Source organism: Phalacrocorax aristotelis, chromosome 2 (assembly GCF_949628215.1).
Source record: "Phalacrocorax aristotelis chromosome 2, bGulAri2.1, whole genome shotgun sequence".
Classification (NCBI taxonomy): Eukaryota; Metazoa; Chordata; class Aves; order Suliformes; family Phalacrocoracidae; genus Phalacrocorax; species Phalacrocorax aristotelis.
In genome coordinates this window covers 132260998-132284132 of record NC_134277.1, presented here as the reverse complement: position 1 = coordinate 132284132, position 23135 = coordinate 132260998, and positions in this window count along the sequence as shown.

The following is a 23135-nucleotide window of genomic DNA, read 5'->3' as shown; positions in this document are numbered from 1 at the left end:
TGCAGCTTACCACCCTTTGAACACCACTGCCTCCCTTCCCATGTAGAGAAGGAGCCCAGTCATGGCACTGAGTGGTCTTGTCCAACGTAACACATTTGCCCAGAGCATTTTGTTTCAACAGAAAGTCCAGCTGAGACAAAGGGCAGCTATGCAACTGCTCTGCACTGAAAAGCAGATATGTTGAAAAATAATCATAGAATCATAGAATGGTTTAGGTTGAAGGGACCTTAAAGATCACCTAGTTCCAACCCCCTTGCCACGTGCAGAAATATCTTCCACTAGACCAGGTTTCTCCAAGCCCCATCCAACCTGGCCTTGAACACTGCCAGGGATGGGGCATTCACAGCTTCTCTGGGAAACATGTTCCAGTGCCTCACCATGCTCCTAGTAAAGAATTTCTTCCTTATACCTAATCTAAATCTACTCTTTTCCAGTTTAAAGCCATTACCTCTTGTCCTATCGCTACATGCCTTTGTAAAATGTCCCTCTCCAGCTTTCTTGTAGGCACCCTCCAGGTACTGGAAGGCTGCTATAAGATATCACCAAAGCCTTCTTTCCTCCGTGCTGAAAAACCCCAACTATCCCAGCCTGTCTTCATAGGAGAGGCACTACAGCCCTCTGATCATCATTGTGGTCCTCCTCTGGACTCACTCCAACAGGTCCATGTCTTTCTTATGTTGGGGCCCCCAGAGCTGGACACCGCACTCCAGGTGGGGTCTTATGAGAGCAGAGCAGAGGGAGAGAATCACCTCCCTCGACCTGCTGGCCACGCTTCTTTTGATGCAGCCCAGGATACGGTTGGCCTTCTGGGCTGCAAGCACACATTGGCATGTCATGTTGAGCTTCTCATCCAAATCCTTCTCCTCAGGGCTACTCTCAATCCATTCTCCACCCAGCCTGTACTTGTGCTTGGGATTGCCTTGACCCATGTGCAGGACCTAGCACTTGGCCTTGTTGAGCTTCATGAAGTTCGCACAGGTCCACCTCTCAAACTTGTCAAGGTCCCTCTGGATGGCATTCCTTCCCTCCAGTGTGTTGACCACACCACACAGCTTGGTGTTGTCAGCAAACTTGCTGAGGCTACACTCAATCCCACTGCCCATGTTGCCGCCAAAGATGTTAAACAGCGCTGGTCCCAGTACCAACCCCTGAGGAATGCCATGTGTCACTGGTCTCCACTTGGACATCGAGCTGTTGGCTGCAACTCTTTGAGTGCAACCATCCAGCCAGTTCCTTATCCACTGAGTAGTCCCTCCATCAAATCCACATCTCTCCAATTTAGAGAAAAGAATGTTGTGCGGGACAGTGTCAAATGTTTTGCAGAAGTCCACGTGGATGACGTCAGTTGCTCTTCCCTTATTCACCAGTGCGGTAAACCCATCATAGAAAGCCACCAAATTTGTCAGGCACAATTTGTCCTTAGTGAAGCCATGTTGGCTGTCACCAGTCAGCTCCTTATTTCCCCTGTGCCTTAGTGTAGCTTCCAGGAGGATCTGCTTCATGATCTTGCCAGGCATAGAGGTGAGACTGACTGGCCTGTACTTCCCTAGGTCTTCCTTTTTTCCCTTTTTAAAAATGGGTGTTATATTTTCCCTTTTCCAGACAGTGGGAACTTCACCAGACTGCCATGACTTCTTAAATATGATGGACGGTGGCTTAGCAACTCCATCCATCAGTTCCCTCAGGACCTGCAGATGCATCTCATCAGGTCCCATGGACTTGCGCACTTTCAGGTGCCTTAGATGGTCTTGAACCTTATCTCCTACAGTGGGTGGTTATTAATTCTCCCAGTTCCTGCCTTTGCCTTCTGTGACTTGGGTGATGTGGTTTGAGCACTTGCTGGGGAAGACAGAGGAAAAAGAGTCATTGAGTACCACTGCTTTCTCTATATCGCAGGTAACCAGGCTGCCCGTTTCCTTCTGGAGAGGGCTCACATTTGCCCTAGTCTTCCTTTTTTCACCAACTTACCTATAGAAGATTTTCTTGTTGCCCTTGATGTCCCTGGCCAGATTTAATTGTACCAGGGCTTTTGCTTTCCTAACCTGATCCCTGGCTGCTCAGACAACTTCTCTGTATTCCTCCCAGGGTATCTGTCCTTTCTTCCACCCTCTGTAGGCTTCTTTTTGTGTTTGAGTTTGTCCAGAAGCTACTTGTTCATCCATGCAGGCCTCCTGGTGTTTTTGCCTAACTTCCTTTTTGTTGGGATCTATCACTCCTGAGCTTGGAGGAGGTGATCATTGAATGCTAACCAGCTTTCTTGGCTCCTTCTTTCCTCCAGGGCTTTATCCCATGGTACTCTACCAAGCAGATCCCTGAAGAGGCCAAAGCCTGCTTTCCTGAAGCTGAGGGTAGTGAGCTTGCTGTGTGCCCTCCTCAGCACCATGAGGATCTTGAACTCCACCATTTCAGGGTCACTGCAGCCAAGGCTGCCCTTGAGCTTCACATTCCCCACCAGCCCTTCCTTGCTGGTGAGAACAAAGTCCAGCATAGCACTTCTCCTCATCGGCTCCATCACTTGGAGAAGAAAGTTGTCATCAACACATTCCAGGAACCTCCGGATTGCTTAAGCCCTGCTGTGCTGTGCAATTGATACCAGGGTTGTTGAAGTCCCCCATGATGATCAGGGCTTGTGAACGTGATGCCACTCCTATCTGTCTACAGAGGGCCTGTTTGTAACATGGCATACTTAGTTTTATTTTACTTTAACTGATTTCTTTAATTTGAAATGTTTGGTTCTTTGAAACTTTGCCCAATTTTAGACCAATTTTTTCTGTAATTAAATGTAACTTTAATAAATGGATCATTTTAATGATCAATTAATATTTCTGCAAAGGCAATATATTAAGTTTCATAATATTGTCTTCCAATGTGAGGAAAAACAAGCTTTGCATATAGCTCTGAAGTAAATATTAATTTGTTAAATCATGCTTGCTAAACTCTGGATTTAAAAAAAAGTGTCTTTTAATTTTAACAGAATGTAGGCAATAAGTAACATTTACATTCTATTCATAGGTAAATTTTTTAAAAGATGTACAACTTCCTGTTAAGGGTCACTTATAATTGAGGGATTCCTGAAATTAAACAGTTAGATGCAATAACATTTGTTCAAAGTTGAGAAAGAAATGGCAACTTGCCACATTCTTAAGATCATGTAATTGAGTGAAATCTGGAATTTAATACCTCAGCAGATGACAAGTTCAAGGATGACCCTGTTTTACAAAAGCCCAGTTGGAACGCGTAAAGCCATCTGATTTTGAGTTTTCATGTGAAACATTTTAGAGCAGCAGGATTAATGAATGTATGAGAATGTGTCCTTGGATTAGAATGCATTCCTTTAGAATGAGAATAAGAAATATGAGAAATATTAAAAAGAAAACAAATGCAGCATTGTTAATTTCTTGCTATGTGACTGAAACACTTGTAACTAAGTGTCTATAATATGACTTCAGTAGTGGCTCATTTTCTCACAATGCACCTGCATGTCTTGGAAACGGTTGTAAACAGTGCATGATTCTGCTAAGAAACAGAGCCCATAAACTACCATTAAACTCTGCTTAGTCTTCTGTAAGTGCTGGTAGATTCCTGTTCTGGAACTAACAAGATAATAAATATAAGTCTTCTCACATTTCTAGTTTAGACCGCAGCGTTTTCTAGCTAAGAACGGACTTTTGTAAGGAGATAAAAAATATCATTTAAAGGCATGTAGGATAGTAATGAAAACCCATATTTGGTCAACAAAATAAACTGGAACTCCAGTTTAAATGAACACTAGCATCACAGCTCCTACACAGATCTTTATCTCCACCTTACGTTCCTTAGTTTAGTTAATAAAAGAATACCTGATAAGCACAGAAATTGGTGAAAAACATTTTAGATGTCTATTAATAAAAGAAAAGGAAAAGGAAGAGTAAAAGAAGAAAAAGAAAAAGAAAAAGAAAAAGAAAAAGAAAAAGAAAAAGAAAAAGAAAAAGAAAAAAGTTGTCTGAGTCGTGAAATTAAGTTCACAGTCCAGTTCAAAGTGTCCCAGCTGTTCTATTAGATAATTCCTTGGCTAAAGATCACTCTGTTAATAAGAATGAGAATGTTCACACTCTCTAATGACAAAGCATAACTACTGAAGAAAGAGAATTGTTGCAAACATTCGAGATCCCATGAAGCTAACTTTTTCCCATTACTATATCTGCATCCTGAGCCAGAAAACAAACCATAACATGCTGTTGGGTTCAGTATTTTAGCAATTTATGCAAAAAAGGAGGCAGTGTCTGCAATAGCAGTGAAAAACTTCTATTGTTTCTTTCAGTAGAAAATACTTGCTTTACAAAGAATTGAGAGCTGGACATTCCATTTTTTAAAACTGGTAGGATGTATGTACCACCTCTTGTATTTGTCAGGGGTCTGATCATTCTGGAGTTTTCCCATTAAAACAAAGTTCAATTTAGTAAAACACTATATCAGATGGGAAATATCCCAGCTCTCAAAATCCATTTCTTTGGAAAGACACTAAAAACACCTACATAGTGGAAAGAACAGGAGGAGTTATGGCATCATTGGCGGTCCATGACAAAAACACAGGTGGGTGTGTTGATAAACATGTTCAAGCTGCAGCTGCTGCTAGTTCTGATGGGAAAAATGCTGTTCTAGGGATTAGGAATATACTGTAATCATGCCAGCCAAAACATGCATGACAGTTGAAAAGGAAAAGAGAGCAGCTATATAAACGGCCATGGTAACCTAAGTGATTTCTTTTAAATTTGCAAAAGAAACACCTTCTTTAAGCTTCGATCTCTTTTTGCCAATGCCGGTCTCTTCATAAGAACATGAAGAGCGATTATATTTAATTGGAAAATACTTTTTTACTAACTTGCTGGAAAACTTTTTTAGCCCTGCTGGGATTTAATTTATAGAGTAATCCGAACTCCTGCTGAGTAGAAAACATGTACCCCATTTTCCATTAGACTACTCAGGGAGTAAGGGGTACTCATCCTGAGAAAGGACATCAGAGTCTAGTCTGGGGCATTTAGAAATGAAACATGTACTCCTTATTCTTTTACCACTGAAGACATTTCATACCACATATGATATGCATGGCTGACATAGAGTAATACTATATCTACATTTTTCAAGCAGACAGAGAGTAGTTGATATGTCCTTTTCCAGGGCAGATGTTTTCCAGATATGCTATTGTCACTCATTAAGATAGTAAGTAAGATTTGTATGAGTTATGATATAGTAAATACTACATATGCCAGCTCATCCATAAAATACTATGGATTTCTCAGATAATTCTCCCTCTGGCTTGCTTTAATCATTTCAATATGACTAGTTTCCCTACAAACTCAGGACAATTTTATATATACTGGTGGCATTATAAGCCCCATATGATACACAAACTGACAGTAATTTTTACATATTTTTTGCATAAAATGTATTTATTCTATCCTGTACCTGATCGTAACCCTTCCCCTATGTCAGAGGAAGTGGAGAAAGCTGCAATACTTTCAGAACATTAACAGCATTAGCATGGCACCTGGAATGGTACAATTACATCAGATTGCTTTGTACAGTCTAACATAGAGTGGTTTTCTATTCGTTGTTGTTGCCACAATAACGACCACAGAACCATCTTATTGGCTTCTTTTAAAAAAAAAAAAATATTTTGGGAGTGTTAACTTTACTTCTGGATAGATTCTCCCATCTGCTAGGCTGGTGCAAATATGTTCCTACCCCATAGAAATGTGAAATTGCTCTTCATTATGGTGGCTCTGTTGTCCCAGTTGAGGCAAAATGCAAATTTCCAACCCATGTTGTTGCATTTACAACCTCTGTGCTACATCTAGAGCACAAAGAGAGGAAGGTACTTAGCACCCCTGTGCCTAAGGGAGTCTTGGGGAGCTGGAACACATGGTGCCTTCAACACACTTTTGTAGCCTAAGCTCTGAGACTGCACAACAGGATGGCATGTGGATGTGGCTGGAATTAATTTAAACCCTTTTTTTTTTTTCCCCAGAAGGAGGTTAAAGGACTCAGTCTGTATCATGGCTGGAGCTAGCACAAAGCATTAAAGCCACAAGTCCATCACAGCCTTTTATGGATAAAGAAACATGCAGTTATGTCCTGCATCCCAGGTTAAATGTATTTTCTTTCATCAGATTTGGGGAGTTTGCACTTTGGCCAATCTCAAGGAATGACTCAAGCCATTCTGCTCCAAATCCCACCCCTTCTGCAGGAGAGCAGCATGTGGCTATGACTCAGAAGCTGAATTGCTCATTCCCCTGGAAAGCTGTGAGGCGTGGCTACAGACTGTCTCCTTCCCGCCTTCCTCCCTCCCTTTCTTCCTGTAGGAGATGACCAGTGGCTCAAGAAACTGTCTGACTTGGCACCCTTGTCTTGAGATTTTCGTCTTGCCAGAGCTAGTTAGTCTTTTCCTGAACAGGCTGTTGTCCTGTTGAAGGGAAGACTGATCCTTTATCTGGCAGGTTTTGCAGTTTTTTCTAGGCTAGACCACAATCAGACTGAGCTTTGTTCACAACACATGGGATGCTATTAATTTCTCCTGAAAGTTAGGTGTCTCTAGTGTAGTTACCGCTACAGTCACTCACCACATCCATGTAATCACTACCAGCTTTTTCTAGAGTCAATGAAGAGAAGTAAAGCCTGTTAAAATGTCAGTCAGCTTGCTTTTTTCATTCATCTGTTTTAGGATGAAATAAGTAATCTAAATGCAAGGCAAAGTTTATTATGTCACAGAAAAAAGCTGAAAACCACATAACCTATATTCTTTCTAATTCACTGTTCCTTCCTTAAATGACTTCTGTTCTTCCAAAGTCTTTGGAAAGCTAAAATGAATGTTCTAGACATGATCATGGCCTGTTTGAACATGAGCTAAAGCACCCTGCTAATCCAGTTTAAAACACACTCTGCCTTCCCAGTTTTGTCTTGACCTTGCTGAATACCTATTCTTGAACAAACAGAAAGAAAAATAATTTTCAAAACTGGCTAGTCAAGAACATTTATTAAGCATTATCAATAAATATATTTGTGTTCACTTGCTAGCCATGTCTTTCAGCTAATTAGGTGGCTTAGAGTGGACATAGATGGCTTCACTTCGTATTTAGTGCATGGGTCACTCCATGAGACGTAACAGTGTCCTGTCCCGCAGTTCCTAGGCAGCAGAGGACTTAAGGCCCACCCTCCCTAAATGCTCAAGGGGACTGAAGCATATGTTAGTGGGTTTTTTTCTGTTTCTTTTATTTCACTCAGACTGCAGGTCAGAAGAAATGATCAGCCCTTCTTCTCCTCAGCCAAAGCTTTTGGGCAGTGTTCACTCTGCAATGCATTAGGCGGTTGAGAAACATTAAATTTTGTACATGATCATCCTGATGTTGCACTTCTTCTCTAGGAATACACTTTCATATGCTGTCACAGAAAAACTGAGCTACAGCAACTTACTCCAGTTACTGGGTCTGACCCAGGAGAGCTCTTGTACGGTCTGGCCATATGCAAGTGTTCAAGAAGCATCAGAGGATAAAGGTTAAAAACCAGCTGGTTGGAGTTGTTGCAGTAATATTCTTGTCCTCCTGGATAACCATAGAACATGCTCTTTGCAGCACTCAGTGTTTTTCAGGGAGACCACTAGATCTACTTGCGAGAAGGAGCTTAGCTTGCTTGGCAGTCTACACGAGATTTTTGTGAGACCTCGCATTTGTGATTGACAGGTGCTCACATACTACTTGCTCTCTGTCAAGAGCAGATGAATCCTCACACAAAATGCCTGATACAGGTAAGGCTTCAAATTCCACAGCGCAAATTTTCTTAAAGTTTCTATTTAGAAAATCACTTTCCAATGCAACACCTCAGAGAGAGGCGCCCAGGCCAGCTGGAATCCATGGAGTCTTTGCAGGACATTTTTTAATGTGGTCATCTTGTAGTGTATTGTGGGTGAAGTTTGTTACAAGGCCTTTCCCACTCCATTAATGAAATTCTGGAATTTTTGCTCTAACCTTTACTGCACAGGAGCTGCAATAATAAAGTTTTCTTTACAACACCAAATGTTCAAACTGATTGCAGCTCTTCTAATGTTCAAACATATGTGCCTTATTTATTAAGGATGTCATACATAATGGACTAAAATAAGTTCATTTGCATCTGTATGTATTTACAATGTGCATTAATCAAGGAGCAAAAGTAAGAGAAATTTGATGAGAGGAATTGGCTTTATGAAGAATCAAATCCATACACTCACTGAAATTCACATTTTCAAGTCTGAAAATAAAACCTGAAGCTTAATTGTCGCAGTAGTCTTCCTTCCTCACCCTTGTTGCCATAACAGACATCTGGCAGACAGGTGTACTTTCTCAATATCTGGGTTTTCCCAACACATCTCAGATCAATCTTTCAGGATGTTTAATCACTGTCAGTATAGTCAGGGTCCATAACATCCTCAAAGAAAAATGTTAGGTTTATTATCTGGTATTTATTTTTCACATCAACTTTGAAGAATGTTCAATATATTGAACTTAGGTAATGCCTCTGCTTCCCACAGCATCAATAACATATCCTCTGAGTAAACACTAGATGGTGGAAAAGTCAAGTGCAGAATAGGAAATGTTACAGATGCTCAAACATACTGGTTTTTATTTTTATATATTACATATTTTTATACTTTTTTAAAATTTATTTGGTAAATCAAACGATGATGACGATAATAGACTTTTACTGCAAAATTATGGCTTGATTTTTCTTATTTTTTCCCACTAATTCTCGCTGTTGCTTTCATGCACTCGGCAGTGTTAGGTATGATCGAGAGTGAAGCTTTATTGCTGTTTTTCATAATCTGGACATAACTTCTAGGCTGTATACGAAGCTGGCAGACACAAGTGGCTATATGAGGAGTAACTGGTTGCACAGAAAAACACATTCTGCCAAATTTTCTTCTGGCACCATTTAAATTACTGGAGTTTCCATAGGATAAGCTCAAAGTAGGGTAAAAATCAGGTCCATCATTGTAAATCTAGAAAACAGCTGCATGGCAGAATAAAATTAGATGTAGGACTTACTACTCACTGTGCTATATTATTCTAGCTATTTCTGTAAGAGGCTGCTCAAAATACGTGAGTGTGTTTGTCCACACAAACATTGGATTCCCCCTTTGCCTGTGACTTCTGTGACAAGGTATCAAAAAGTGCATGTATATTAGTTTGCCTGCATGAGGACATACCAGTGCACAAAACTTTTTAATGAAGTGGGTCTGTGTGCAAATCCAGCACACTTGGAGGCTCAGTGAAAATCATGCACGGACTGAAGTTTAATTGAGCTCATTAACACTCTTTAGTAATGTTCAGTGTTTCCAGCTGTTTACAGTACAAGAGCTCAGATGTACCAAAGAGCTAAATATCAACTAAACAATTCATGTTTTTACCAGAGAATGAAGTGTTCCTGGAGTGAAAACAACTTTTACTAGTGAAATCTGGAAGCTAATGGTACTAAAGTGACAGGTCACATATAGTCAGGCTTTGTACCACATAGCACCAGGGATAGAACATACTTTGTACCCATTTATATTATGCCTATAGTAATTTTGTTATTAATATACAAACATTTCCTATATAAGAGTTAACAAACTGTATTAACTTTGAAAGACCTGTTTGTGATTTGTCAGTCTTTCATCATTATTTTGTTCAAGATTCAAAAGTAAAGAGCTACATTAGGAACAGTCTGAGATAAAGTTACCTAAAACTTTCCTCGATTAAAAAAAAGGATATATTTTATTTCATTACAGCAGAAGAACCTACAGTTTTCTTTCACCAAGCTATCATTGCCTGACTTGCTAGTAGTAGCTTTTTATCAATAGGTCCAGTTCTTTGGATTGTAACTCAACAGATCACTCTGACTGACAGAACCTGGATCTAACTGTCTTAAAACTTCTGCTTTTCATTGTCCCATTAAATTATTGGTATTCTAGTCCATTCCTACTGTATGTACACCTAATATGTCACATGCTTTCCAGCATTTATGGACTCTTTCTTTTTTTAATGTTTTCCTTAAGTCTCATGAGATACAATCAATAAATTTTCTTTAATGGTTACACAAACAGAATAGGTCTTGGCCATCTTCCAAATTTTCCCTGTTGTGCTAAGGTAATATCAACTTTTATGCCCTTTCCCATTTCTTCATAAAAGCAGCCTTGTTTTCTAGCTTCATTATAATTCATTACAGAGAGAAGAGATCAGGCCCTCTGAGATGGCCTTTCCCGTCATTTGAGTTCCTATCCTTGCATAAGAGTAGGTATTACAAATTGGAAATATAGCCCAAACTGGTGTATTAATTAGTCCCATGAGTGTTTTGATGTACCCCATTCTGAGATGGGTCACCATTGCAGGATGATTGGCCAGCAGCTGAATGTTTTTTTTTCCCTTAGTGCTGAATTTGATAAATCTACAAAAATTCTTGATAGTTTTTCATGGACATAAGCAAGACAGCAAAGGACCTGCCAGTTCTGTATAACAAATTTCACTATGGGAGCTGATACACAGCCTTCTTTCCCTGCTCCCAACCCCACCCCACCCCCTCGCCTCAGCAGGTGATTTAGGAAACAGGCAGCTACAAGGGTGGAGTGGAGGTGAGGGACACACGCATACACCCCTGAGGGGCTGCAGCCACAGGCTACCTAGGCCGGGGCACGGACACCCCTGAGGGACTGTGGCCACAAGCCACCCATGCTGGGGCAGGGACATTAAGAAACAAGGAGCAGCGGGCAACCAGTAGAAAGCCAAGTGCAGCTTTGAACAATAAACACAGAGTGTCAAACAGAAACCATTCAGCAAACGACCCCAGCCTGCAGTGAACACAGGGGACACTGAAGTTAGGAAGTGGGAGGAGAGGTGTTTACTTAAGTGTTTGTTTCATTCTTTATGTCTTCTTTTTCTCAATATCAAATCAGTGATTAGAAGTTTATGTTAATTAACAATAAATTAAATAAAGAAAATATGCCGGTTTTGGCTGGGATAGAATTCATTTACATCATATTAGCGAATATGGGGCTTTGATTTGGATTTGTGCTGGAAACAATGTTGATACTTCAGAGATGGTTTAGCTATTGCTGAGCAGTGCTTACACAGCGTCAAGGCCTTTTCTACTTCTCATCCCACCCCACCAGCAAGTGGGCTGGGGGTGCACAAGGAGTTGGGAGGGGCACAGCTGGGACAGTGACCCCAACTGACCAAAGGGATGTCCCACACCATATGACGTCATGCTCAGCACATAAAGCTGCGGGAAGAAGAAGGAAGGGAGGGATGTTCAGAGTGATGGCATTTGTCTTCCCAAGTCACTGTTAGGCATGATGGAGCCCTGCTTGCCTGGAGATGGCTGAACACCTGCCTGCTGATGGGAAGTGGTGAGTTAATTCCTTTGTTTGTTTGGCTTGCACGCACAGCTTTTGCTTTCCCTATTAAACTGTCTTTACCTCAACCCACGAGTTTTCTCACTTTTATTCTTGTGATTCCCTCCCCCATCCCACCGTGGGGGAGTGAGCGAGCGGCTGTGTGGGGCTTAGTTGCCAGCCGGGGTTAAACCACAACAGGTAAACACTGCACTAAGAGTGTTTTCCCTGCAACAGGGATAACAGCCCCATGCATCAGTACAGGTTGGGGGCCATCTGGCTGGAAAACAGATTGGTGGAAAAGGACCTGGTGGTTCTGGTGGTCGCCAAGGTGACCTTAAATCAGTAGTGCACTCCTGCAGCAAAAAAAAAAAAGGCCGATGGCATGTAGGCTGCATTAGGGAAAGCTTTGACAGTGGGTCTAGATGGTCATCTTTCCCCTCTGCTCAGCACTGGTGAGGCCATGCCTGGGGTACTGGGTGCAATTCTGGGCTCCCTGGTAAATGACATATTGGAATGGGTTCAGCAGTGGTCAAGAAGATGATTAAGGGATTGGAGGGTCTGTCATATGAGGAGAGGCTGAGACAGTTGGGATTGTTTAGCCAGAAGAGACAGCTCATGAGGATCTTATCAATATGTATGAATACCTGGTCAGGGGTATAGGTAAAGAAGACAGAACCAAACTCTTCTCAATGGCAGGACAAGAATCAATGGCCACAAACTGAAATGCAGGAAATTCCATTTGAATATAAGAACATCTTTTCTACTGTGAGGGTAGTCAAGAGGAACATGTTTCCCAGTGAGATTGTGGAGTCTGCGTCCTTTGAGATATTTAAAACCAGACTGGATACATATCTGAGCAACAGGTTCTTGGTGACCCTGCTCCAAGCAGGGAGATTAGACTAGATGATCTTCAGAGGTCCCTTCCAACATCAGTGATTCTTGATACTGTTACTCATTCACACCCATCAGAGTCTACAGATCTGCCAGATATATATCAGCTACCACAATGGAGGTGTGCCCAGCTGAGCAATTTGTCAGCACTATTTAATAGGTCTATTTTTGCAACTATAGACAATTTTCTATTAACAGCTGCAGGAGTAACCAAACAGAAAGCTAAGTGCCTGCTACAGCTGCCAGATTTTAATCACTGTAAGAAATAAAGAAGGAAAAGCCTCTGTTTGATGTTTGACCACAGTAGCACTGCTGGTCTGTACCAACCTTAGTCCAACACACCCAGCGAAGAGCAGTCAGTAATAGCCACAGTCATAGAAACTTCTCTGCTCTTATCTCACTGCCTTGATGTTAAGAAAATGAAGCTGGGAAAGTGCATTTAAAGCAGAGTCCGTGTTATAACAGGGAATACTAAGCATTAGCAGACTAAAATGAACCAAATGCATCAAAAGAGTCTGCACTGTCTCTAAGCAGTACTTTTTAAGACACTGTTGAGCAAATCATGTTTCACGGCATTAAGTCTGATGCTATTCAAGAAGCACTTGGACAACGCCCTCAGAGATATGTTGTAAATTTGCGGTTGTCCTGTGCAGGGACAGGAGTTGGACTTGATGATCCTTGCGGGTCCCTTCCAACTCATGACATTCTATGATTCTATGAAATGATAAGTCAAATCTGACATCTGAAGCGTAAACAGATATATGAGCATGATCCCTTTGCTGAGAAAACAATTGTATCTGATTAAGAAACAGTTACTGCACAGATGGAAAAAGCTGGTAGTTATTACAAAGGTTAGAGGAGTCATTGCAAATAATTTTGAAATTTATTGAAGACCAAGCCAGGAGAACAGTGGTTAAGTGCCGTGTGCAATTGATCACATATCACAAAAGCAGTCAAGCACCAAATAAGCAAGACAAACATGAACTAAGAATAAAAAAGAGCTGTTATCCTGGTGTGCAACTAACTTGGCAAAAATGTTCCCTCAGAAAGGGAAAAACTATGCTTCTTGATTGCACGTGCACTAATTAGATAAAATACTTTTTACTGACAACAAAGCTCTGGCTCCTTTAATTGATTAATAGATGCTCAAATATACACAATCTTATCTCTAAAATAAGGTGTCTCCTGAAACCAGTTAAAGATATGTCCAAGCCAAAGAACTTCAGGACTATATTTTTATTATATTGATGTTATGAATCATATGACCGTTGCATTTTAAACTGCCTATCAGCCTTTGTTGCTGTCTTTTGTCCTAGAGGAAACTACATATTCATTCATGACAAGTCCTGTAACAGTTACATGCTGAATATCACTAATATATTGTATAGGAGTTTGAGAATGGTAATGTTGCAGTAGATGTATGTGTAGTCCTGAGAGCAACGCAAGGCACCATAAACAACCAAAGGCTTCTTGCCAAAGATATACTGAAGTAAGTCAGTGTACAGTGTAGCTGACACAATCTCTATAAAAAAATCAGTGAATTTATATAGAAATCCTCAAGAAACAGGGGCAATGACAGAGAAAACAAAGTATTCTATCTGGGAGGATGCTTTTGCCCATACTATTCAATGAACCTTTGCCACAACTGACTACTGCATCAGCTGTCAATCAGCTCAGTCACAGAACCTAAGTGAATCTCTTTCATCTTCATGATAAATAGTGTATTGTAATTTGGAATATGGTGCCATTTGCCTACCAACCGTAACTCTTATTAGAGTTCCAGTGGTGCTTAGTAATGCTGGATCATGAGCTTTTCTTTAGGTTACTTGTGAAAAAGACAAATCTTAAGCCGGTCCCAAGGAAGAAATGCTGAAAAAGTTCAGTTTTCCATGGAAGATCAACACAACAACATTATAGATGGTGCGTTTACAGGCTACTATTCAACCGGTCAGTATGCTTGTCTTCTGTGGAAATACCAGTACATGGAAAGAAATTTGTTACTGGATTGAACAACCGCTAGTATTGTCACCATTATGGGTGATGTAAATCAGTGAATGTGAACAATCTGTGTATGTGCCAGACAGGATGAGAGCAATCACAGTGGAAGCAGAAGGCACGCAACAGACTGAAGAAACAAGGCTGCCAAAAATTATGTGGATTTCTTGTCCCCTTCTTGTTAAGGTACTATCTAAAAAGCCAGTGACGTCTGCATAATTGAGAATTTGAAATTCACTAGCCATTTTTTCAGTGCAGGAATGGAAACGAATAGTGTTCCCAAATATCCACCTATTGGCATAGCATCCATCTGGCTAGGCTGGAGAGATCTAAATTTTCTCCAGATGAGAATGAAGGAGGCTAAAAGATAATATGCAGGAATGGGACCATTGTAAAAGTATAGACACGTACGAATGTGAGGAAACATAACCCCAGGGACATCTATCTACGTGACTCTTGAAAGATTCAGGTAACACTGAGAACCTGACTAAGACTGCAGAAAAAGTGTTTAAGTATTTGTCTAAATTGAAAAAAAAAGAATCTTCTGATGGCAGAGAAGAAAATATAAGAATAAAAAAGCAGTGATACCAGGCTGAGAAACTATGTCTGCACCACCCTGAGGGAGAAGTCACAAGAGAAAATGGGAGGTGGGTGTGCTCCCAGATGTGGCCCATGTTTACACGGCTGTCAGCTGGACAGCCTGCAAGTTGTCTGAATGCAATGAGGAAGGTCATGCAAGCAGCCAAACCTAGGTATACAAGATACTTAAGATGCTTTTAGCTACATTTGACACCTTAGTTCTGGATTTTATGTCTGAACGGACAATGTGGTCTTTAGAGAGTTTCAGGATGCTCCCCAATATGCAGCAATTTCATTGAGCTGAATGAAGCTGGGTTGGCTGAGTAGAGTTTAAACAGATATTTTAAAATTTACATTAATCGGTTATCAAAAATAGCAACTTTTTACCAGAACTGCTTTGGAAATGTAATGCGTGCCTGACAAGACATGTACCCTTAGTGACAACTAACCACAAAGACATTTGAATTTGGATGTGAGACAGTGGTTGAGAAAACAACCTAAAATATTCAGGCTTCTTGTTCTTCCAGCAGTTGGAACAATGCAATCCAAGGTAGTTTGGTGAAGCCAGGAAATGAGCTGATGGTTTATTTAACTGAGAAAAGAAAAATGGGACAGACTTTTTAAGCTTTGGCTTGCCATTTTTATTCAGTACTCTGTGCTGTTTTATTTTAATTGATTAAGAGAGGGGTTTTTTTGTTGAAAAGGGATGCATGTGTCATCACAAACCTTTGCTGATGCCAAAACATTCTGAAGACCAAGTCTACTGTTGGGGTCCAGACCAGCTCATGAAGCACACTGGCAAACAGAGGGGCATATGCCAAAGATTCAGTTTGGGAATAGTGGTTTTAGAAAGCTTTCGTCTCAGCCAAGTTCAGTGCAAAGGTATAGTGCAAAAAAGGAGACCCATCTCCACATGAAAATCTGCATCAAGCTCAGAGACATTACTCACCCTGAGGATCCATTGGAGTCCTGTATAAATGCAGCAATTACTGCTTGGGTTTCCTCAAGAGCTGTTTTTGGTGTCCATACTGGCTGGACCTGACACAGAAAATTGATTTCTGGCAAGCCATTTGTTTTAACCACAGCAATACCGCCAAGCCATGCCAAGCCAAATGTAAATTTTTCCAATCCAACAAATCATTTTTTAATTTTGAAATAACGGGAGGAAAATTCATCTTGTGAAACTGACAGAGGTGAGGAGAAATATTGACTCTTGAGTCCCTCATTTGTTTAGACCACACAAAGGCAAATGTATTTAGCAGCTGTTTAATCATGGCTTTCTGCATTTCATATTTCAGATTTAATTTCATAAAATTATATTTGGTTAAATTGGTTGAATTTATTAATTTCTTCCAGAACATAATTTGTAGATTTTAATGGACATACAACTATTAGTAGCACATCAACCATATATAGGGCAGACCTATATAAATCATACCTATTTTGTGCCTTCAGTAAAGATGTTGACCACCAAAAGGAAATGAGGAAAGTGGGTGGAGGTAGAGAACAACACTGTCCAGGTCCTTTTTAAAACTGAAAATCTTAGGAGAATATTCTGCTAATTTTTATCCCAGGAAGTAATAGAAATGTGCCTATGCATCCACCCCACAAGTCTGGTCTCTCTTTCAAGAAGACTGCATGATTTAGTATTGATGCTTTTACTGTTTAATGATAGAAATAAATCTTTGTTTCCTTCCCATCCCCTGAACACATAAACTGTGAATTATGTGCCCACAAATATATGCCTATACTTTTATATTGTTACCATTCAATTCTTTGGTTGATCCACTTTATTGAGTAGGAATTTTATGCACCCTAGGATGAGCAAGTGGATTTGTGAGGGTAGGCTTTTAATAAGAAAAGTGCGCATAGCAGTGCCACAGAAATTAACTGCAGAAGAAGGCTGTATTAGACAGTTTCCTGTCCAGAAGTATCTTATTCCCCCTCTCCAAAAAGATATATTTTCATTTCTAGTAGTACCTCAGTACCAGAGATTCTTTGTTACTGGTTTCCTTTACACTGGTAATTGCTTCTTGTAAATGTTCCTTATTTAAAAAAAAAAAAAACACCTTAATAAATAAAAAGGGGATGAAATTAACAGCATTTTGTACCACTGAGTAGCACTTTGTAGTGGTGATTTCTGAAATCTGGTCTCTCTGAACAAGATCCATGGACTACTTTGCAGGACTCCATGAAAGATGACTACAAAAAGCAACTTCAGCCATATGATGTCTCCAGTGATGGCATGGAAGGTTCCTCAACTCTTTTCATTCCTCATTCATTCCTTCTTTCCTGAATTGCCATGGAAGTCTCCTTAATCTTTTTAAGAAAGCTTTTGGTAGGACTGTAGAGGTCTGTAAATTTACTATTGCCACCCAGATCAGTTTTGCTCAAGAATGAATTAATATTTCTGAAGCTGCTTAAAATTTTCCCTTGGATCAGCAAAAAATTTCCTGTAAAGATCTTTGATGGAGATCTGACTGCAGTAAAGCAATCTGCAAGTTGACCATCTACTTTCTGAGTTGGGGTTTTTTTTCCTTTGTTCCATGTGGTCATCTTCCATATTTGGGTGCCAACAACTTTACACTAGGTCACAGAATTATCTCTGCTTCCAGGTCCAGAGCTCCCCATAGAAGGAAGCAATGAAAATCAGTGGGCATCATCTTGAAAAGTTTTGGTCAGGGAATTTGTTGAGCCTTGCAATACGAAGCCTTAGCTACTGAAAATTAGAAAACAGCTGGTCTTTGCTTCTTCCCAAAAATAAAGTACTTTGACTCCATAGGCAGAAGAGAATTAACTGCAAAACAGAAAACAAGGCATATAAATGATCCTCTGTGCACACAAAAGCACTTGGATCTTGGTCTGTGATTCCCTGAATGGCAAAGCCCATACAGTGACAGAAAACCTCCTCCTACCTGCAGGGACAGACACATTGATGGCAACACTGAGTGAAAAGGCAGCCAAGCAGCCTGGGCCTCAGACAGTGCCGGAGCTTGCCAGACTCACAGAGTGGCTGAAGGTGTTCAGAACGAACTTAGGGCCAGAAAGAAGAATAGTAACTACTTGCCTTGTTTCTAGATGAGTCTCCAGGAAGGTCCTTATTGCCAGCTTACTTGCATATGAGAAATACAGGTTTGAAAGAGGGTAGCTGGAAGATTTTTTTTTTGTTTTGACATTCCTTGAAAGCCTATGCAAGAGAGAGATACTTTTTATAGAATATATGTGGTTTATAGTTTCGTACAAGAAAATTGTATTAACTGGGTGAATGAATAAGGATTTGTACACATAAAAGATCAGGGACAGGAGGCTCAGGTGTCCCCTTTGTATAGAAAAGTACCTGATTCAAAAATGGACTTTTCTTCCTGACCTCTATAAACTCATAAACTACCTAGACAATGAAGTAAAAGTTTTTACTTTTTTTCTTGATCTAATAATCCCTGTCTAATAACAAAAAGCACCCCAGATATTTCAGTGTTTGATTGATGACACTAAAGACTTTGTGAAGAAACTTCAATGATAGGTGTCTTCAGGAGGAGATACATTATATGCTTGAAATCTGTTGTCTAGAAACCAGTGGTCAATCAATAGCAACAAAAAGAGTAAAATAAAGGAATACTTGTTAAATTTAAATAATTTTATTCACTGAACACCGCAGTCCTGTTTTCAACAGTAAAAAGGAAGATGAGTAAATATTTCAGTGATGGAGGGTGGAATCTTCAATTTGCAGAGAAAGTTCTTGGCTGATACCAGTTAAAATGGCAAAAGGGATTATGCAAATGAAAGCATATGGTCTTTCCATATGTTTTCAGAGCCAAGACATAAACCATGTTTAGGGAAAATATATATTTTTAAAACAGCTTATAGAGTAATTTCCTATAATAAAGACACTACAGGAAAATTATGAAAACTGTTGGTGATCTTACACTCTGTTCTGGGTCACCGTCTTTGACTGTAGTGTGACTTTCAGGAATTTGCTTGCAGTCTATTGTGTCCTCCTTGAAAAGGTGGGGAAATCCAGAGGTGGAGGTAATTATAATCCCAACCTAGACACAGAGTACCGTTGCCTCCTGCAAAGTTTGATGGTAACGCTAAGGCATTATAATCCACAGGACAAGCAGGTGATCAGGCCCCGACAGCATGGCTTCATGAAAGGCTGGTCCTGCTGGACTAACCTGATCTCCTTCTATGGCAAGGTGACTCACTTAGTGGATGAGGGAAAGGCGGTGGATGTTGTCTACCTGGACTTTAGTAAAGCCTTTTACAGCATTTCCCACAAAATTCTCCTGGAGAAACTGACTGCTCATGGCTTGGACAGGCATACTCTTCACAGGGTGAAAACCTGGCTGGATGGCCAGGCCCAGAGAGTTGTGGTGAGTGGAGCTAAATCCAGTTGGTGGCCAGTCACAAGTCGTGTTCCCCAGGGCTCAGTATTGGGGCCAGTTCTGTTTAATATCTTCATCAATGACCTGGACGAGGGAATTGAGTGTACCCTCAGTAAGTCTGCAGACGACACCAAGTTGGGTGGGAGTATTGATCTGCTGGAGGGTAGGAAGGCTCTGCAGAGGGATCTGGACAGGCTGGATCATAGGCCGGTATGAGGTTTAACAAGGCCAAGTGCTGGGTCCTACACCTTGGTCACAACAACTCCATGCAACCCTACAGGTTTGGGGAAGAGTGGCTGGAAAGCTGCCCAGTGGAGAAGGACCTGGCTGAACACAAGCCAGCAGTGTGCCCAGGTGGCCAGGTGGCCAACAGCATCTGGGTTTGTATCAGGAATAGTGTGGCCAGCAGGACTAGGGAAGTAATTGTCCCCCTGTACTCAGCACTGGTGAGGCCGCACCTCAAATACTGCATTCAGTTTTGGGTCCCTTTGTACAAGAAAGACATCAAGTTGCTGGCGTGTGTCCGGAGAAGGGCAACGAAGCTGGTGAAGGGTCTAGAGAGAAGTCTTCTCAGGACCGGCTGAGGGACCTGGGGTTGTTTAGCCTGGAGAAAAGGGGGCTGAGGGGAGACCTTATTGCTCTCTACAAATACCTGAAAGGAGGCTGTAGTGAGGTGGGTGTCAGTCTCTTCATCCAAATAAGAAGTGATAGGACAAGAGGAAAGTGCCTCAAGTTGCACCAAGGGAGGTTTAGATTGGGTATTAGGAAAAATTTCTTCACCAAAAGGGTTGTTAAGCATTGGAACAGGCTGCCCAAGGAAGGGGTTGAGTCACCATCCCTGGAGGTATTTAAAAGATGTGTCAATGTGGTGTCCGGGGACATGGTTTAATGGCAGACTTGGCAGTGTTAGGTTTACGGTTGGACTCAATAATCTTAAGGGTCTTTTCCAGTCTAAATGATCCTATGATACTTTGGCTTCTGTCTCAGATCATAGGTTTTATGGGAACTCAACAATCAGCTGTCAGTATGTCTTCCATCCAGGGCTGGACGTGACAATTCCATTGCACCTGTCCCACCCAGCTGGAATGCTCATTCATAGGAAATATGGCACATGAGATTTAGTATGTACACCCAATGCAGACAACACAGTCTGCACATATGATTTAGTGCGTTCTGGGATCACCTGAGTCTCCTATAAGTTTCTTAATCTATCCTTACTCTGCTCTTAAATTCATGAAAGTTATTTGTCAGCCTATGTGTTTAATTAGGCTTTGCTGCAGAATACCGGGATGGTAAAAGTGTACATGGATTCCAAAGTCAACTCATGGAAGAAAAATCTACCAAGGGCCTTTACATTTAAAAACTAAATGTCTGACTCAGAAAATTACTGAAACTCAAATTATTGCCTGTTGAGAGGGTTTTCTGAGGAATATAATCATATCTTGACTTTTACATACACTCTTCTAGGCACTAACTTCTAGCCACTAAGACAGGACTGGACTGAATGGACCTTAGGACTCAATTAATCTTTCTTCTTAAATTCATTTTTTATGTGCTTAAAAAGCAAGACTTGGAGTGGGGAGAGGGGAGCAGAATATGTTAACCTATTCCTGGATACTTTACTCTTCCTGAATTTATCTTAAAAAGGATATTAGGAATGAAGATTAGCACCATGGCTGCTTGGAAAGGGCAGCCGATACTGCTTTGTTCAGATACAATTATTCAGGATAGCAAGGATGAGGAGAGGAACCAAAAGAAGCATAAAAGTATTTTTTCTTTTATTAGTATAGTATGCTCTGCTCCAGTTTTGCTGTTCATGATAGAGTTCTAGAGACACAAACGACACATCATAAAGGTTTCTGGCATAAGACCTAAACTCTCACTAATCTTTTGCCTGTGCTGAAGGGCAAAGTTCTCCTAAAAATAAAGATCTTTCTAATCATAGTTCCTTTCCTGTTCAGGCATGATCTCTGTTTCTGCCTAATTTTGCCCAAGCTTTGACATCTTATTCATCTAAGGAACACACAGAAAGAAATTAATGTCTGTGCAGTATTTCAGTATGCTGCCTTATGAATGCATCCAACATTTTGACATTTCATGTAACAAATTTAACAGGTGACATTTTGACCTATAAACTATAACTCTCGCCACTCACTCCTACACTAGCTGAGTTATGATGCGAAACCTTGAGATGGTTGAAATTAGTTGATATGAACTGCACCCTGAACAATTTTTATGCTAATTTATCTAAATCTCAAATGCTACACATAGCTAAGTACAGAGGCATTAGCTATGTCTCTGGCATAATTGCTAATTTTGAGGTAAAGAATGGCAGAACATGACCCCTTGAATCATCCTATCATCCTAAAACTACAGTGATTTACATCCTTGTGGATCTTGGACATGACCTTATTCTGCTCACTTCTGTTGGATTTGCTCCAGATAGACAGTAACTATAATTTTTTTTAATGTGGTATAAAACCAAAGAGGAAGCTATTTACACACCCTTGAAGTAAAATATCCCTTTGAATGGTTCTGTTTTAGTGTGTATTTCTTCACTTTTTAAAACTTAACCATCATTACCACAAAAGACTACTTCTAATTGCAGGCATGAGTAAGAAATGGTTATTGCGGTCATCACCTATCTTCACCTGCATCTTAGTTTGGCATCAGCTGAATCTCAGCTTGCTAAATCTTTCAGGTGCTTTTGATAAAAACAATCTGTTGTTTCACTAAAGGTATCAGAAGGTATGTTTGGACATGCCTTTCAATATTTTTACTTATGCTGAGGATGCAGCCATTCATCAATATTAATGCACAATTAATATATTTTTTCCAAACTAATACATAATCTATCCAAGTTCTTCCCTTTCTGTCATTATATCCATTTAGTAATATTATGAGATTTCCAAACACTAATAACAATCTTTTGAGACTACATACATCTTTGCAGCATTTGTGCTTTAAATCCAGTCTCTATTTAGGATGAATGCTTCACAGGATATTACTGTGAAGCTTTTCTTTCTGAAGTCATATGAGAAACCATACCTATAACCTTCCTATTGCCTCCTGACATGCTCTTTTAGATAAGCAAGTCAAGCATTTAGTTTGCCTTTCCACAATATGATAAATAATGACCTTGAATACAATGGTTACATCTTCAAAGGTCTGTTAGTTGGTCTGTTTGTTCCTTTCTGCTTGGCTGGAATGCAAGAGCTGGATTTTTTTACCAGATAGTGATGTCACAGGTTTTTTAAAAGCACCTTTTTCACTCACAGAAATGTTCAGTGCTTGACGGACTGATTGTATGCACCTGTAGTTTTTTTATTACCCACATTCTACTACAAATCTGGAAATCTGATGAACTCACTCAACCGGGTGATCATTCCCCCAAGTACAGCAATAAACTGGCTGCTGTATCCGTGCCCCACTGGTTCCCCATAGACCTGGAGTTACTCATCTTTCACCTTACTCTCTTATTTTCACAGACAGCAGCCAAATAATGCAGCTCTTACTTTATATTGGGTCTGTACCTCAAGCAGTCACAAAAGCAGAATGCGCAGCAATGAGGTGAGGACAGCTCCAGCCAAAGCACTAAGTCACATATTTAGGCAGTTCTCTCTGTTTTCAGGGCCTCTTTATAAGCTGATAGACATAATGTGCACATGAATATAGGAGCGTTCTCAAAAAGTCAGCAGCATTTTGTCTTTGCTCTTGTACATAATCCTATGTAATAGCCTTTGACTCTTGATCATTAAGCAACGGTGGAATTTGTCCAAGAACAATGAACACCTTGCTCCCAGGCTGAATAAACTTGATAAAGAAGACATTCAGAAAATGGCTATATCAAGAAATATTACTTTCCCTGCTTCAAGGTTAGATAATTTCCATGTTTTAAACTCTTTGTT